Source organism: Camelus bactrianus, chromosome 4 (assembly GCF_048773025.1).
Source record: "Camelus bactrianus isolate YW-2024 breed Bactrian camel chromosome 4, ASM4877302v1, whole genome shotgun sequence".
NCBI classification, from domain to species: domain Eukaryota; kingdom Metazoa; phylum Chordata; class Mammalia; order Artiodactyla; family Camelidae; genus Camelus; species Camelus bactrianus.
Genome location: NC_133542.1, coordinates 56,655,439 through 56,674,314, shown reverse-complemented (window position 1 = coordinate 56,674,314; position 18,876 = coordinate 56,655,439). Strand labels below are relative to the sequence as shown.

Genomic DNA, 18,876 nt, shown 5'->3' with positions numbered 1-18,876 from the left:
TTAGAGAGATACAGGGAAGAGACATATCTCTAACAGAAACTGGTTATTTGTTCATCTTATCTAGAGCTGTGCACATTGGGGTGGGGGTTGGGGTGTGGAATGAAATAATTTACTGAGTTTCGTTGATCTGCACACCTCCAGCTTGGTTTTATAGGGCTGGAATTAATATCATGGCGTCGCTATTAGCCTTCATGTCTCACTCTTTTTCCACCATTAATACATTTTCTCTGAAAATACGTCACCTCAAGTGGCTTCTTATAATTCTACTGACACTGGGTAAAACTAGCCCATAGACTGTGACAGGAAAGACGTCAGCAAAATGCGAAGAGCTCTTTTCTTGGGTTAAACATGGGCAAAGGTTATCTCTCTTCTTCATAGTCTTTCTGTTGCTCAGATAAGACACTAACAGCGCAGACTTCTGACTCATGGGTGATTCTGGCAGTCACGGTCTATCGACAACGGGAGGGGTTCTGGGGGTTACCTAGTCCAACAGCCAACACAGACTCCTACCATTGACCTGGGATCATCCTCCTTGTTGAAATACATTTATTGTTTTCTTTCAGCTCAAAAAGCTGAAAAGGCCTATTTGTTTTTTGTTTTTAGATTCCTCTCACCCACCCGCAAGATGACGTATGTGTTCAGAACAGCCCATGATTATGCGTGTACAGATGTAGCAAGATCACTTATTTCACCACTGCCAAGTCTGACCTACGACGGAAGATGAACAATGACCTCTCAGAGATAACCCAGTGACACCATGGACTCATCAAAGGGACTCTGCCAAGGAAAAGCTGCCCCTTAACCACACATGGGAGGGGAACCAGTCCAAAGTCACCCAGATACATTTCACATTGCTTAAGCTGAGAGCCAGAAGAGCTAGATGATGTTCAACTGCTACAAGGCTATTAATACTTGACTTAGTATTATCTCATCAGCTCTCCTAGGCCACCTAAAGCTGGAGAAGCTATTTGGTTACTTGGCGGTATCTTTAAAGGTAGGCTTATGTACATCATCATTAAATATTTTCATCTCCTGACACAAATATTAAATGTCAACATTAAAAGTAACACTACCTAAGATGGTAAGACTTTTTCAAAAAAATTTTATATGCTTTGAGAAGGATCATTGGAAAGTTGGAAACCATTTCTCCTTTCTGAGCATTGAAAACTTGGATTTATTCTTGAGGCAGAATGTTCTTTTGTTTTAGGAAAATGTGAGGAGAACATTTACGTATATGAATGCAATCAAGTACCTGTAGAAAGTAAGCTTGATAGGGACAGGGATTTATTTTTCTATTTTGTTCACTCATATGTCCCCTAGAACAGTGTCTAGCACATAGTAGGCTCTTCATAAATATTTGTTGAATAAAATAATGAAAATGTCCCTCTTGAGAAAGACCTCAAGAAGTTGTAATTTCCTGGATATCTCTTTTGTCAGACCCAAGTCTTTACAATTGATGGTTCCCGTAGAAATGTTTCTTTCTCTAAGTATGCATTGACTTCCCTATGCCTGTATAGTGTTGTTTGTCTGTGTGTATGTGTTGTTATCTAAGGAATCAGGAACATGACTCACACTTGCACACGCAGGCACACACAGGCACACACACATACACACAAGATAGTCAGGGAAAAGTGCAGATTTGTCTTCTCTTCCTTTGACGCTGGAGAAAATTTTGTAAAGGAACTAGATAATGCTGTAGGAGGTACAGCTTGGTCTAGATTGTCAATGTTTCCCCTACAGTATCAATACTCAATGAACCTAGACCTTGGGACTATGTGGGGGACCAAATATTAGGTTTAATACCTTTTAGGGGCCCATAGGACAAAATCATATCCCTACAGGTAAGGTAGGATTTCCAGTGAAGGGAGAAGATACTCTCACTGTCAGTCATCCTGAGAATGGGTCAACTTTGGGATGAGAAATCTGAACTGCAGAGAGAGGTGTTAACAAAGGGTAAAGGAAAGATAGTGTCAGATACTGTGGTAGGAACCGGGACTACAGTAACATATGAGATATGGTGTCTGCCCCTTTAAGAGCTCACAGTTTAGTGGAGGAAAGGCATATAGATAATCAAAATACACTAAATGAAATACAGTGTTATAAGTGTGATTACAAAGGTGAGCGTGGGCAGAGAAATAGAGAAATCTTGCTAAAGAAGTTGATGCCTAGGCTATGTCTTTAAGGATGAATAACATTTAACCAGAAGTGTGCATCTGTGTCCATGTCTGTGTGTATCTCTGTGTGTCTGTGTGTCCAAGGAGGTAGGAAAAAGTAGTTAGAAGATTTTCCAGAAAGAGAGGCTCACAAAATCAAGAACAAAGAAATAAGAATCAGCAGGAAGATGTCTAAATATTTCTGCTGGAAAGGGAGGTAAAGAGAAGGACCACAATATCACTCAACTCTGGAGGCCCCAGTTACATACAACACAGTATAATAGTGCCCCCTGGAGTTGTGTAATGCAATGGTCCTGAAGAAAGTGGTTAAAGATGAGGCTGGAGAAAGGTCACCAGAGGACCTTGCCTGCAGAAGCTTAACAAAGGGACAGGATGACGTTGGCAAACACAACACCCCTCCTTACCTCCAAATCACAAGCAGAGCATTGTAATTGGAGACACTTAGGATCTCTTTATGATTCTATGTCCTTAAAATTTGGGGGACATACACAGAACAAATAGAATTGTTTTTCATGACTGACATGGTTGATTTCAACTATAATCATAATTGATGTTCTGTTACATTTCAAATACTTTGGATTTTCCCCTCTCTAGGATACTGAGTTGCAGATTGTGATGTGGAGGAAGGTGTTATCTGCAAGTTGAGTACCATGATATTTCCCACTCAGTCTTACGCTATTGCTGCCATGTTAAGTTGGTAAGCTACCGGCATCTCATGACAGTGTGGAGGATGGATCTTAGGATGGACAGCTGGTTAGAAGCCTGATGCTACAGTTTAGACAAGAGATGATAAGGTCTCCAATTAGGGCAGCCACCGTTGGCATGGAAAGGAAAGGGAGTCAAGAAATATGCCAAGATGCAGAATGTGTGGGTAAGAGAAAGGCATCCAGCCTGATTCTCATGGCTCAAATGACTCAGTGAAAGGTGATGAGACCAGCTGAGCCAGAGCATTCAACAGGAGTCCACAGGTGTCTCTGGGGGAATTCTGACCTCAGCAAACAGGCAACTGATCATCACTTCCCTCTAGACCGGGACCACCTCGTATTTGGTTGTGTGACCTATGAAATGCATTAAGCTGCTCACAGGAGAGCTATGCAGAGAAGTCAGAAGAGGAGAAGAAATATCTGAGGAACCAACTGAATTAAATTTTCTACGATACACTATTTTGGAGAGCGGTGAAAATGTAGTATCAGAGGGCTCAGGGGAAATAAGTGCTATCACTGATTATTCAAACGTTGTATTTTTGATTATATATTAATCTAGAGAACTAGGTAAGATGCTCTCAATAAGAAATCACTTGATGGGGGGAGGGTATAGCTCAGTGGCAGAGTGCATACCTAGCATGCACGAGGTCCTGGGTTCAATCCACAGTACCTCCGTTAAAATAATAAATAAATAAATAGACCTAATTATCCCCCTAAAAAAAAAAAAAACAGAAATCATTTGATTTTTCAGGTCGCAAACTTTCCATCGTTAGAAAGACTGGTAAGTTGGGCCAGGCATCCTCTTAGCTAGAGTTGCTATTTCTCCCCTGTTAAACCTCTATTCTCAGGTACAATTTTTAAATGTCCTCCTTTGAACCAAGTGAACTATAGCAACTTTTCTGTCTGAACACCTTTGTCAGTTAGGGTTAAGTATCGTCCTCATGTCACCTGAATGTCTTATGCAAATCCTGTCATCACAGTTTCTTGAGCTCCTCAAACACAACAAATTTACTTCCATTCCACTCATGCCAGCCATTTTCTCTAAGATGCTAGCCAAGGAATTTTTCTGTGAGTTTTGCAAACTCAGCACCCAGAGACCAAGCATGTATTTTAAATGAGTAAAGAGGTCTGGGTAGAGGGACAATAGGGAACTGTGGGGATGATGACTCCAACCAGGAGTCTCTACACCATCTGTTCCTACCTCTACTTATCCCCAGACAACTACCACCATGTAGGAATACAGGTCTGGTGTGTCCAGATCTGAATTTTCTCAAGGAAAACAAGTCTTTATTTTTGTATAAAATCTCCCCCAAGAAAATGGTGAGCAATTACTAAAAATTTTAAAATAACCTTGTGGATCAGAGGCCATAATTTGGCCCTTTATAGTCCCTGCTTTAAGGGACCAGATGTGATGGGTTTGAATTTCACAGACCACATGGATGTTTCGTAGGTTTCCTCCAGTCACACAATTGGCTAACCTGGCTATCTAGTAATGGATGGGCAGCAGGGGGAGTCCTCTGAACTTCTTTAAGAGATGTTGGTTGTTAGGAAAGAGGAGAGGTCGAGGCATACACAAGTTTTCTTGAGGGAGTTATGGGTTCCAGGACAGGTCAGAACAAGCCACTTAATGAGCCTGTAAGGAGATGAGTGACGGAGAGGAGTTAGGATACTTCGCATCAAACTCAGAGGTCCCTAAAGCTTCTCTTCCTTGAGATGACTGGCTTGAAGCCCCCTCTGTTGACTGTATGTAGATGTGATATACATATGCCCCAACTGTCAGACCCTCTGCCTAGGATGGAATTTCTGCCTCCCAGGTTGTCCTTGAGGCCTCCCAGACCTACTCCCCAATTCTCCAGGCCTTGACTCATGATTCTACTTAATGTTATAGATAACTTTTCCCCTGGCCATTCTCTTTAACTCGACTTGCAGCCCTCTCTGCCAGTATCTTAAGCAACTTACAAAGATGAACTTGAGCTAAGTGTATCTGTCTCCAACAACACAAATAAATTCCTTCCTTTTAATTTTCCATATTCATAAGCACCATTTCCACACCGCTCCAAAACCAAAACATTAGAAAATGTTTGAGACGTTAAAACAAAAATAATGAGCAGGGAAGGGGCTGAGTCTGAAAAGTGAAATTGATCTCAAAAACCCCAGAACCTCTTCCAGTCTCACAATCCTCCCATGGGGATTCACATTTCCATGGAGGGTACTTAAGGACCAAAAATATTATAAAGCTCCCTTCTTCATCAAATGAATCTCTAATGCTCAGATTTCAGACACTGATTAGTCTTGGGGAAAATATTTGGGTACTGGGTAGTCTTTCAAATGATACCAATTTTAAAATGAATATTAAAGTTCCAGTATGAAAGAGCAGATGGACCAGATCAAATAGAACATCGCACAAATCACAGGATTCTCCAATCCAAATAAAATGCTAACAACCAATGCTTTTTAGAATGTTCTGGGCATGGACACCCTGTGCTACAAGGCAAAAGTGTTCTAGAATATGTTTTGCTTCTGCGCCATGTGCCTTTCAATTTCCTTGTGAAAGCGAAAGAGACCTGTACCCCCATCAGCACTGCGGGAACCAGGGCAAGAACCAAAGCAAGCGCAGACTGCCAAGTCTAAGCAGGGGTGAGGGGAGGACGCAGACTCAGGGACAATCTGAGGTCAGAACCAGCCAGCAAACTTGAGGAGAGGCAAGGTGAGAATACCAAGAAACCCAAGAAGAATATATAATCTGATGAGTGGCTGGATCCAAGTACAAGGAATTGGAGATGACTAGACGCAGAGACAAGCAAGTCTCGTGGGTCCTCCAGCAAGCATTTCACAGGGTGAGAGCACAGGGGGAGAGTTCAGGTGTGGGCTGTGTTGCTGTTATTAGACTTAAGTGTAAAGAGTAATAAGCTCTTCCAAAATTTTGAACAGTTTTCATTTTAACTACACCCATAGCCCATTCTGCCTTGCCAGAATCCTGGAGCCCATATGGACAATGGTTACTTGTTGGCATCTCAGATATTTGGGGCATTTTTCTTTAGTATTGGCTTGAATCTTAATAACTGATATTTTTCTTCAATTATTGGAGTGCCTCTAATAAGTCATTACTTTTTTTTCTTTTATTTTTACACCATATCACAATCTCAACCAATCCTTAAGATGTATCCACTATTGGTAGAGATGTTAATGTTTCAGCCTCTGGTAGGCGACTACCTGAATAGAATGAGCTATATAGGTAACTATATCTATAATAAAACATTTAAAAGTTATAGTATATCAGAACAAGGTATACCTTGGTTGTTTTTAATATATGAGGCATTATCAAATAATATCATATTAGGATTACCATCCAGTTGAATACCAGCCAATTCAAAATAAACAGGGCAGCACAAATTGGAGATTGGTCACCTATACACAGATTAAACAAATAAAAGAAATGGAAAGATATCTCATGCTCTTGGATTGGAAGAATTAATGTTGTTAAATGGGCAATCTACAGATTTAATGCCACCCCTATCAAATTATCTAAAGCATTTTCACAGAACTACAACAAATAATCCTCAAATTTATATGGAATCACAAAAGACCCAGAATTGCCAAAGCAATACTGAAGAAAAAGAACAAATCTGGAGGAATAACCCTCCCAGACTTGAGACAATAGTACAAAGCTACAGTAATCAAAACAGTGGTGTTGGCACAAAACAAACCTATGGATCAGTAATAGAATAGAGAGTCCAGAGAGAAACCCACACACCTACAGTCAATTAATCTTTGACAAAGGAGGTGAGAATGTACAAGGGAGAAAAGACAGTCTCTTTGGAATGTGGTGCTGGGAAAGCTGGACAACAGCATGTAAATCAGTGAAGTTAGAAAACTCCCTCATACCAGACACAAAATAAACTCAAAATGGCTTAAAGACTTAAACATAAGACAAGACAAGAAAAATCTCCTAGAAGAAAACATAGGTAAAATATTCTCTGACATAAATCATAGCAATGTTCTCCTAGGTCAGTCTACCCAGACAATAGAAATAAAAGCAAAAAATAAACAAATGGGACCTACTAAAACTTACAAGCTTTGCACAGCAAAGGAAACTATAAACAAAACAAAAAAACAACCTACTGAATGGGAGAAAATATTTATAAATGATGCACCTGACAAGGGCTTAATTTCCAGAATATATAAACAGCTCATACAACTCAATAACTAAAAATCAACCAACCCAATCAAAAAAAATGGACAAAAGAACTAAACAGAAGTTTCCCCAGTGAAGACATACAGATGGCCAATAGGCGCATGAAAAGATGCTCAATATCATTAATTATCAGAGAAATGCAAATCAAAACTACAAAAAGGTATCACTTCACACTGGTCAGAATGGCCATCGTCAGAAAATCCACCAACAATAAATGCTGGAGAGGGTGGGGAGGAAAGGGAATCCTCCTACACTGCTGGTGGGTATGTAATTTGGTGCAGCCACTATGGAAAACAGTATGCAGATTCCTTAAAAAACTAAAAATAGACTTACCATATGATCCAGCAATCCCACTTCTGGGTATATATCTAGAGGAAACTCTAATTCAAAAAAATACATGCACCCCAATGTTCATAGTAGCACTATTTACAATAGCAAAGACATGGAAACAACCTAAATGTCCACCAACAGATGATTGGAAAAAGACTATGAAAAACTAACACAACATTGTAAATCGAGTATACTTCACAATAAATAAATAAATAAATAAACACAATAGAAAAAAGATTGAACAATTACGTAGAAATATATGGATAACAGGTGTCAGGTTTCTCAGTGTCAGAAAAGGAAGTAATATAGAGAGGGAAAAACACAAAATAAAATTTGGGGTGTTGGGTTGGAATTGGAGGTATTGGTGCTAACTCATGGTTTTTCAATTGATATATAGTGTAAAATATAATTCACGTTTTATGGCAAGACAGGAAAAATTCAAACATAAGAGATTCTTCTCTGCCCTTTGGCCTCCTCTCTGCCCCTACTGTGGACTGTGTATCTGCATTACGCATGGACCAAACCTCCCCGCATCGGCAGGAAAGCCTGCTCTACCATAAAGAGCAACATTTGCCTAGCATCGGCAAGACATCTCCTTAAAAGATAACACTCCTTCTTGATCTTGTAAGCGGTCACATGACTCACCAGGATGACACACATCTGGATGATGTCAACTGTCAATAATACATCATTTGATGTACAGCCCTCTCTCTCAAAAAACTTATATAACTATGCTTTGATTTCTAACCAGTGGAACAGTTCTCAGAGCTTTCTGAGATGCTCTCCCTGGGTTATAATTCTCAAATCTGACTAGAATAAAAATTTTAAATTTTTTTCAAAATAAATAATGTATTTATTTTTCAACTATTATATCCATATAATCTCAGCATTTTTATTACTTGCTATCTTTAACCAAAGCAACCAAATTTTTTCCCCAGACACAAAAGAACTGAAACAGAAATGCAAGGAACTATAAAGCTATTTTTGTCCACAAGAAACATTATATATTTCTTTCTATAATGAAATTACCTTTAAAAATTTTATTTAGTTGAACATATGATTTTGTGATTTCATAAGTTTAAACAAAGTGATTGTAGGTAATCTAACCAACTAAACTGATAGAATTTAGGAAATTCAAATTAATTAGACTTTTCATGAAAAAATACATCTAAGACTGGCATAGAGGGAAGAGAGAAAGTCATTTTTAAACAAATTTATTGTCAGTTTAATTTTTAGAGTCATTTTGATTATGAATATTTTAAAAAGCTGTTTTTTATACCTTTATATTATATGTAGAATCTCCAAAATGTTTTAAAGCAAATTTTTCCATTTGATTTTCTAGGCTGGTACCTAAGGCTATAAATGAAATTCACACTTGCCTTTTTTTCTGACTTACAGATTTAGCAAAAAAAATTTCTTATACAATCAACATATTTAAATTATACTTACAATCTTCAGTTTTTCTTCTTTCACGTTTATATAAGCACTTAATATTTTGAAATTGCTTATTAAAGTTAAGTGGAAAAGGTATTTGCTCCATTAGATTTTGAGACCTTATAATCTAATTTGTTAACTCGCTAGAGGTAGGCAAAATATGTCTATTTGCTCAAAAACAACTTCATATTTATAAAGTGGGAAATTTTATCAACTCTTTTATAAGTTAGAGGAGCTAATTGTGATAAGCAGCAGATCTTAAGGTAGAAATATAGGCACCAATATTTATGAAGGATATTGATCAGTTCAAGAATGAAAATATATAATTAATCACCATTTGCTCCTCTTGGGAAACATAGTGTTGAAAATCTGTGTAATTTTGCAATTTTCCCTCTGAATTTATCAAAATAATCTTTCTCTTTTTTTCCCTAGTGTCCACATTTTCTTCTTCCTTCCTTCCTTTCCTTTCCTTCCTTTCCTTTCCTTCCTTTCCTTTCCTTCCTTTCCTTTTCTTTCTTTCTTTCTTTCTCTTTCTTTCTTTCTTTCCTTCTTCCTTCCTTTCTTTCTTTCTTTCTTTCTTTCTTTCTTTCTTTCTTTCTTTCTTTCTTTCTTTCTTTCTTTCTTTCTTTCTTTCTTTCTTTCTTTCTTTTCACTATAGTGATAACCTCCTTTCTTTAGCCTTATTTTGTAAATCCTGAAGAAAGTAATTTTGGCATTATTCAATTGTTAAAAAAAATGAAAGCTGATCATTGAATGCTAGGGATTCATCCTCCTTTTAATTTTGGTGCAGGAATTTTAACTCTAGAGATACTTGCATGATTGGGTCCAGAATAAACTTTTATTTATTTATTCAGAAGAAGCCAAACTGACACAAACCAAAACACATAAACATAGAAATCTATCAGAATTAAGAACACCACCAAAAACTTTTCAACCCTGTATTCAAGTGCCAGGAACAGCCACACAACCAAAAATAGGTCATCGAAACCGGATTACAGATTCCCTACCAGCTGCAATTTGACAGAAGTCCCTTAATGGTCAGGTTATAGAATTAAAACCCAGATGCCACCATTGCTGCCACCAGGGTAGATTAAACCCACCCTGTTCAACTAGACCAAGAACTAGAAGCAGAAAGACATGTAGCCAAGAATCAGTTCAGCGTGAAAGTCAGAGAGCCCAATCGCCACACAAGACTTATTACAGGAACCAATGAAAGATAAGCTGAGGACCCAAGGGGTCTAGGTCCCAAAGAGATATGGACCAGATGTGCTGTAATCTACACATTTCTGTGGTGGGATATATCACAGTGGAGCCTCCAGAATAACAGTCAAAGAATGACTCAAAGACATACAGTAAAATTATTGGCATACTATCTAATTGTACACAAGGGAAAACAATAATACATTAATTTCCTCTAAAAATGAAATAAAAATAATACAAAATAAAATGACACAAATATGAGAAAGAGAGACTAGGTGAGAAAAAAAAAAAACTCCAAGTCACTTTGATTTTCATGCTTTGGGTAAAATATGAGCTGGCAGCCAGCAAAAAGATCTGTCAGGGGATTTTGCCCTCGGGCAGCCAAATGGGTCATCAAAGGAATCAATTTCAGTTATTTGTTTAGTCTCCAGAAGACTTGGACACAGAAAAAACAGGCAGTTTCTGCATTAAGTCCTGCTGTGTATCCTTTGCCAGCACTTGCAACTCTAGGTCTGCACCATTTCCTTATTCGAATTGCTCACTGAAAATCAAAAAGTTAAATTAAAAGAAGCCAAGGCAATTCAAATTTCAAATGAAATTTAAAAAAAAAAAAAAAGCATTTCCACTGTTACAGGCTGTTGTAGGTGCAGGAAGTCTTGATTGGGCTTGCTTTCACCCATCAAGCCTGCCTCACCACCCATGACCTAGCCTTCCTCTCCACGGTTTGCAATCTTGCCATCCTGTTGTCTTTCTTCTCCAATGTGTGCCTTCGCTGGCTACTCTTAAGTTGATCAACTCACTTTGGGTTTCCTGGGACTTCCCGGTTTTAGCACTGAAAGTCCCGCACCTGGGGAAACCTGTCCATCCCAGGCACAGTGGGACAGCTGGTCACCCCAATACTTTCCCCTTAAAATGTAAGAATGTGTCCACACTGCAAGGCTAATTAAGATTCAAGAATGCTGCACTTTGAAGAGGTTTCTGGAAGCATCTTGCATTTTCTATTAAATTCTTTCACTAATTTCTTTTTTTTTTTTTAATGCGATACCACATACATAAAATAAACTTTACTATTTTTAACCATTCTCGGGTATACAGTTCTGTGGCATTAAGTACACTCACATTGTTGTGCAGTCATCCATCTCCAGAGCTTTTTCATCCTCCTTGACAGAAACTCTGTGCCCATGAAGCACTAACTCCCCATTCTCCTCCCCCAGCCCTTGGCAATCACCATTCTACTCTCTGCCTCCGTGAATGTGACTACTCCAAGTACCTCATGTAAGTGGAATCATATAATATTTGTCCTTTTGTGCTTTTGGTAATTTCTTAAATTAGAAATTGAATTTTGCTGGTTTTCAATTATAATAGCTTAAAAACACCCAGCTGTTGACTGAGCGCTATTAGCAAATGAAATCAATATATAACTTGTGGTTTTTTGGCCCTCTGCTCATCTTTAAAAACATATTTAGAGGATGAATGAATGGATGAATGGCTCCCCTATGTTTGCCCCAAAACTTGGGCAGGCCCCAGGACTTTTGCCGGGCACTCTTAAGGAATAGCTGGTCACTTTCAGTTACAAACAAAAATCTTGATTTCAAAATCGGGGCACATTTGATGTCTTATCAGAAGTCTTGCCACCTTATGACTAATTTTGGGGGTGCTTTGTGTTTGTATGTTGATCCCTACGGGGCCTCTTGGTATCAGTAATACTCCTTTTAGCATGCACACATTGAGGAAAGAAGAAAGCAGATGGTCGGTCACCTCCAATCATTAGCAAATCTAATCTAAAAGACATTAAGCAAAGGCATTTGATGAGAAGCCAGTTGAAGTACATCTACCTCCATACCTAGGCTCTTCCTTTACCTTTAAAATACCCAGGACTTGGGACCTGAAAGTTTGAATTTCCTTGCACTTATTACACACTGTTTTTTAATTTTTATGCCAAAAATAGGTTCATGTTAATAACTAGACTACAAAGATATAAAAAATAAGTTAATAATTTCCCACAACAATCTCATCTCCAATTCCCTTAAGGGGGAAAAAAAACATTGTTAACAGGATGTAGTCTATCTTCCATCTCTTTTACTTATAAAAATATTACATCACAGTCAGACAGAGAAAGACAAACATCATATGATACCACTTTTATGTGGAATCTAAAAAAAAGACAATATATATACTTCACTAAAAAAACAAAAAAAATTTGCAGCATAGAAATATTACAGATCTGTAAATGTACATATAGATGAATGTAATTATATTATATTATATTCATAACCTTGTACCTTGCTTTTTTTCTTTAGCAGACCATAGACTTCTCTCTTTGAGACTTTATAATTCCACACTTTAGTTTGTTTTCCTCAAGAGAAAACAATAGCAGTGGGTACTCAGGGTGTGATTTAGAGGCATAAATATAGAGGAGACATTGTCTGGTTGTCTAAAGCTGGCATTATTTGTGTAGCTGTGAAAGGCTGCTGACTTTCATTCATAAAGCATAGGTGACTATGTTCTTGAATCAAAGAAAAAAAAGAAAATGAATGAATGCTCCTTAGATGAAGTAGATGAATGACAGAATTAACTAGCCGAGGGGTTTAATTTCGGCTTTCAGCTTTTCCACATCTAATAAGCATTGCAACCATTCCACCTGTGGTCAAAAATAATAAGTAGCTTGTATTGTGTCTGTGATTATATATCTGAAATCAATGAAGGGAAAAACAAATCGTAAATTCATTCCCTGGATTTTTCGTTTTAACAGTTTACACGATCTCTTTTGCCTAAGTCCTGCTGTTTCTAAATGGTGCTTTTTAGACCTTCGGCATCTGATATATGAGGACTGCTAAGTGCAAATGCAGACTCCTTGGCATTTTGACCCCCCCTGGATCAAACAGAATTTGCATTAAAAAATATTTTCCCACGTGATTCTAACATACACTAATTTGTTTGAAAACTACTCCTAGGCTTCCCCATAGGCTCAGAGATTTGCTTTTATCTTTTGAAAGATTCTAATCATCTCTAGACTTCAGATTCCTAACACCCCCTTCCCTCCATCTCCCAAGGATGGAGAGGAGAAGAGGGAGCTTGCATACTCTTGGGTCCGACCCAGTGCAGGCAGGCTCTGGATAGCCGCTGGGTTCCCAGAAGAACATGCAGAAGGATCTCCTGATTGGATTGGGTTTAAGACTTGCCCTTGACTCTTCATGTTCAGACACAGGAAATACTAATTCTGAGTCTGCTGGGACCCTAACAAGCATCAGAGATCAAATGCTTTCTGTCTCTAGGAAAGACCAGAGCAGCATGCAAACACCTTTGTGGATGCTAAGAAATGCCATGAAGGGAGAGAAGAACAAGGACCAATAAAGCCAATGACTTTGCCTTTTGCACCTTGTCACTCTCAAGACTTATAGCCAATGACTGCTCTTGAATGAGTAAAGGCCAACGTGGGTATGAATGATTGGATGACTTTTGTGTTTTTTTGGTGAACAAAAACAACAAAGCAACAGCAAACAATTTTCTAATCCTTGAGATTATTGCCCACTTGAAAAAGACATATGGGTGCTTTGCATTAGTCATCAGTCAGAATGTCACCTGTACCTTATAGTAATGTCTACAAGGAATGCTGGTGGGAACAGATTCAATAGGCTTTTAAACTCCAGAAGGTAAAAGCGTGCCATTCCCTGGAAATGCTTTGTCAGGGAGCCACTGCTAGGGAAGAGCTCTGGAGCTGTGTGGGTATCTGATTCAGAGTCTCACAAACACAAAAGAGAAATAGTAAAAACTGAGAAGAGCCTACATCAGAAAGCTGCCCTGAGCAGACACATTACTGCCCACCAGCTAAGCTCTAGACTATTCCGTCCAACCTCAAGGACTTTGAGCTCTTTCCAGGTTCTAATTTGACCATACATTTTCCCCATTAGGTTGTGATAAAAGGAGGAATGAAAGAAAGTAGATTCTTTGGAGAGACTGGAAAATAAGATTTCATAGGGAAAATGAGAAAATTAGCTGAAATAAAGACATACACTTGCCACCAAAATATCACAGTTTCTTCAGGTATAACTTGCCTGCTGAAACAAGCCACAAATACTTTTGAAACTCAGGAACATGCAGCACATTCTTTATAAGAGGGTATTACTGTGGCTCCCTCAACAGGGGACCCTGTCCTCGTGGTGGGCTCAGTGTAAGAAAGCTCTCAATGTTCTCCACCCTAGTATTCACACCATTGAGTTATCCCCTCCCCTTGAGAGTGGGATGGACAATAGAACACAGCAGAGGTGACGGGCTATCACCTCCATGATTATGTTAGAACCTCCATCTTGCTAGTTTTCTGTATTGCTTTTTCAGCTTGCGTACTTTGATGAAAAATGTGGCCATGTTGGCGAGGTCCACGTGGCAAATCACTAGGGCAATCTCCAGCCAACAGCTAGAAGGGATCTGCCACCCTCCGTCAAACAGTCCTCTGGGAACTGATTTCTGCCAACAACCTGAATGAGCTTAGAAGTGGATCCTTCCCAGTTGAGCTTTCAAATGAGACCACAGCCTCAGCTGCCAACTTGATTTCAGCCTTGTGAGAAGCCCTAAAACAGAGAAATTGACTAGCTGTGCGCAACTCTCAACCACAGAAACTGTGAGTAAGTAAATTGTGTATCATTTTAAGCCACAAACTTTGTGTTAATTTGTTACACAGCAATAGATAACTAATGCAATCCTGACCCAAGATAAGATATCAAGGTAAGTGTGTCTGGTTTTCACAGTTCTGAATAATTTCCCTTACTGCCCTTGCCCTTGCTGAAGCCTGTGAAATAAGACACACTCTCCCAAGCTGCCTATATCCAGCACATATATGACAACCTCTGCAGTCACTGAGAGGTGCCAATGGGGAAGTCATTTTGAAGGGGCAAAACCCACAAAGGGACCAGAAAGACCTCCCAGGCAGGACCATTGCCTTCCCGCTTTTGCACTTCTATAAAATTGCTTGCTTCTAGGAAAATGAAACTTACTCCTAAAATTCCACTGGTTCCCCAAAGCTCACTCCTGATTGGTCCATTTCTAACACCTCATTTGCATATGGCACGAATTTAATTGAAACTTAAAACCCTATAAAAGTCTGTGTAAACCTACAGACAGGGTCCAGAGTTTGGAGCATTAACTCCTCTGGGCCCTCCTGTGTAATAAACCTGAGTTCTCCAACCCTCCGAGTGTCGCTTGGTCTCTCGATGGGATTCAGGTTTTTGTAACATTTCAGTCCATGAAAAGATATTGATTTGTTAAACTATAAACTAGTATTGGTTTGTGTTCTAAAGAGCCTTTTAAATCTCAGAGAAGAGGGTGATAAGTTAAGTGCTATGTCCACATTTTCAGTCAAAGGCTTCAGTTATAAGTAATTCCACATGGTGCAGCCATCAGCAGTATGCAAGGAGGTGGCCATATGAAATAAACCTTCATTTGCTTGAAGCTAGGATTTATACTTTCTTTAAGATGAGATTCACATCAATGCATGCACACACGACTGTTTTTGTGGGAGGGTAGATTAACTGAACCCCCTTTTCGATTGCATCAGGTTCTTTTTTAATGTAGTGACGAATGGATTCAATTAGACGGAAACCATATTTGTGGTTGACATATCAGTAGTGTTATTTCTTCCTACAGACTTCATAATGTGCCATGACTAAAGGCATTGCCTTTCCTTACTGTCTATCCAGGTTATCCTTGTAGGCAGCTCTCTGACCAGAAGACTGTAGATGATTCTTAATGTGACACTGGTATAAAGGAAAAGAGAAATCCTCTGAGACACTTGCCAAGAGACAAGTTTCTTTATTCTCTTTTTACTCTCCAGGCCTCCCTAGACTCAGCTGACCAACGGAGTGTAAGACCTGAGTCACTGAGGGCTTCTCTTTGTTAAATTTGTACACCCTCATTGCAAAGTTTGGGTGAAAACAAAGCCATCTTTACCTCTGAACCCTAACTGTAAGTTAACCCTTTACCTCTAACTGTAAGTTCAAGGGTCCCCAAGATCACCCTTAGGTTTGATAATTCCCTAAAAGGACTCACAAAAACCACTAAAAGCAGCTATACTCACAGTTAACAGTTTAATACAGCAAAAGGATGTTGATTAAAAGCAGCTAAGGAGAGAGGCACATAGAGCAGGGTCCAGGAGAGTCCCAGGCATGGGACCTCCAGTTGTCTTCTCCCAGTGGACTTATGCAAGCACTGCTTATTTCTCACAGCTATGCTGTGTGACAATATGCATGAGCTATTGCCCACCAGACAAGCTCACCTGTGTCAAGGGTTTTAATTGGGGCTCAGTCACATAGACATGGCTGACTGCCCATGTGGTCAACTTTGGTCTCCAGAGGTGAAGCTTATACCTCGTGACCCAAGGACCTCTACTAAAAATCACATTGCTAGCAGAGAGTATCTGGCATGGACAACAGTCCTAAGGTAAACAAATCAGGCAGGACATTCCAAGGTCTTAGAGTTTACCTCATAGGAGCCAAGGGCAAAGGCCAGACCTCTTTGGGGGAGAGGTTAATCCTTTACTGCATACTATACCAAAACCTACCTAGACTTTTCTGTTCCATTGGCAGAACTTCTCTGTGACAGCCCTCCAAACTTGTGAAGGAAAAGCCGGGCTGGTCTAACAAGATAACTCACAAGTCTAAGAATGTGAAAGAAAAGCTGGGCTGGGCTAACAAGATAACTTACAAATCTAAGTATCGGAATACTGATCTGAGTTCTGCTGGACTAACTTGTAAATCTAAGTTAATTAGTGTTGGTTTGCTGTTCATGTTTTTTTTTGCTAGCCAGCTGGGTTTTCAAAGAGACATATCTGGCTTTGGAATGTTGGTTTGCTGCCTCCCTGCCTCCACTTTTGTGATAATGATGCTGCTAAAGCTGTTCCATGCCTATTGGCCGAATACCCCAAGCTTGTACTTTACCCTATAAAACCTCATGCGCACGTCTTGGAGGTGCTCAGAGCTTCGGAGCAGAAGCCCCTCTGAGCCCGCCGGCGTAATACATCTGAGTACTCCAACCCTCCGAGTGGTGCCTGTTTCTTGGCTGGCCTGTCGTTTCCGTAACAAACTTACCCCTCCCCAACTCTCTTCCATCCTCCAGAACAGCACCAACAACTACACAGGTGGTTAACACCCATCACCCTAATCCAAGCCACCACGATTCTCACCTGGACTATTGCAACCAAGCATCTCCTTGTCTCCAGTCTTGCCACCTCCCAGGCCAGTCTCTGCACAGTACGGAATTCAAGTCATTCCTCCTCTATTTAAGCCCCACCTTCCCATCCCCCAAAGACATTCCTTCACACTTAGAATAAAAATTCGTATTCCTTTTCCTGGCTTACAGAGCCCTAAATGACCACACTGACCTCCTCTCCTTCATCTCATATTTCTCCTCCTATGCCCACTTTGCTCTGCCCACTCTGGTCGTTTTTTCTCTTCCTTCAAGCTTATTGCCACCCTAGGGCCTTTGCACTGCCTATTTTCTCTGCATTGAACCTCCACCCTTAACTTTCCCCAAGATTATCTTCTTGTAATTCAGACCTCAGCTTAAATGTCACCTTGTGGTGTCATCATGCCTGGCTATTCAATCCAAAAGAGCATCCACTCAAATTCACAATCCATTCACAATGACATCCAAGACATTTAGCAACAGCTATTATTTTTCTGGTTGGGTGGTTTGTTTACTCCCTGCCTCCCACCTATAAAAATGGAAGATCCACACAAGCAGGGACCAGTCTGCCTTTTTCCTACCTGTATTACCTGCTCTTAGAAAAGAGTCTAACACATAGTAGGTACTTAATACATATTTGCTTGACAAATAAGTGTATGCCCTTTTCTTGAAAGTCAACTGGTAGCCACTTGTTTATTCATTCATATATTGAATCAACAAGTTTTTACTGAGCAGCCGCTATACAAAAGGCCAGATGTAGGTGAGTCTAGGCGAAGCCTGCCCTCAAGAGCTTAAAGGAGTCTAACAGCAGAATCACAGAACAGAATAGACAGCACTCATCTTTGTAACTTCCACCACACTTAGCACAGTCTTGGGAGCTCGTGAGAATGAAAGGACAAAAGAGGACTCTGCTAAAATGGAATTAGAAATCCAGAGGGAGGAAAGCGTTCTTAAAGATGAAAGGGTCAGTGAAGACTTCGCATAGGATTTGTGTTGATGGGAAACAGGGGGCTCAGCCCTGTAGGTAACAGGAACAGTACAAACAGAGGCCCAGAGGTAGGAAAGGATACCTCTGGGGAAGATCAAGTAGTTCCATTTGGAAGAGGTATAGGGCATGTAAAGGGGAATTCTAGGAGAGAAAGCCCGGGAGGTTGGTTGGGACCAGAATCTATGTAAGGCCCTATAATTACAACCCTAGACAATGCAGAACCGCTGAAAGTTTTTGAAAAAGTACTTACCATGACTGAGACTGTACTCGAAAAGGACTGAACTCAGGCAGGATCAGCTTCATGACTGTGCAAACTATGTCATTACGGAGAACTCCAAGCGTAGAAGGGCCCTGTGCTGGATTGAATGCATTGCTGTCTGTCCTTGTGTTGAAAGTTTGAGTAATTGTTTTTTAGGTTTGAGTGATTTTGAATAAGAGGCCCTGTATTTTCATCTTGCACTGGGACCTTCAATTATGTGCCTGGCCCTGAGCACAGGAAAGAGTGATTATAAATGATTAAAATGAGGGAGAGTCAGGAGGTAAGGAAACCAGATAAGAAACCACAACAATAGTTCAAGGTAAAGCTAATGAGGACATGAAGGGGGGTAGCCTTCCTAATCTTAGTGCTACCGAATGCAAGTTTGTGTGCCTGATGCACCATGAGGCCAAAGAAAC

General features: G+C 39.8%; 1 protein-coding gene across 3 annotated transcripts in view; it reads right to left on the bottom strand.

Annotated features, from left to right (window-relative positions):
* PALM2AKAP2 (PALM2 and AKAP2 fusion) overlaps positions 1–18,596 on the bottom strand; it is a 448,665-nt gene extending 430,069 nt beyond the window's left edge. Inside the window, exon 1 of one of the 3 annotated variants that reach the window (XM_074361980.1) lies at positions 18,452–18,596. The gene's annotated coding sequence lies outside the window, so the exon portion shown is untranslated. The remainder of the gene's footprint in view (positions 1–18,451) is intronic. The other 2 variants (XM_074361972.1, XM_074361974.1) reach the window with 2 other exon arrangements.
* Between the last annotated feature and the right edge of the window lie 280 nt (positions 18,597–18,876).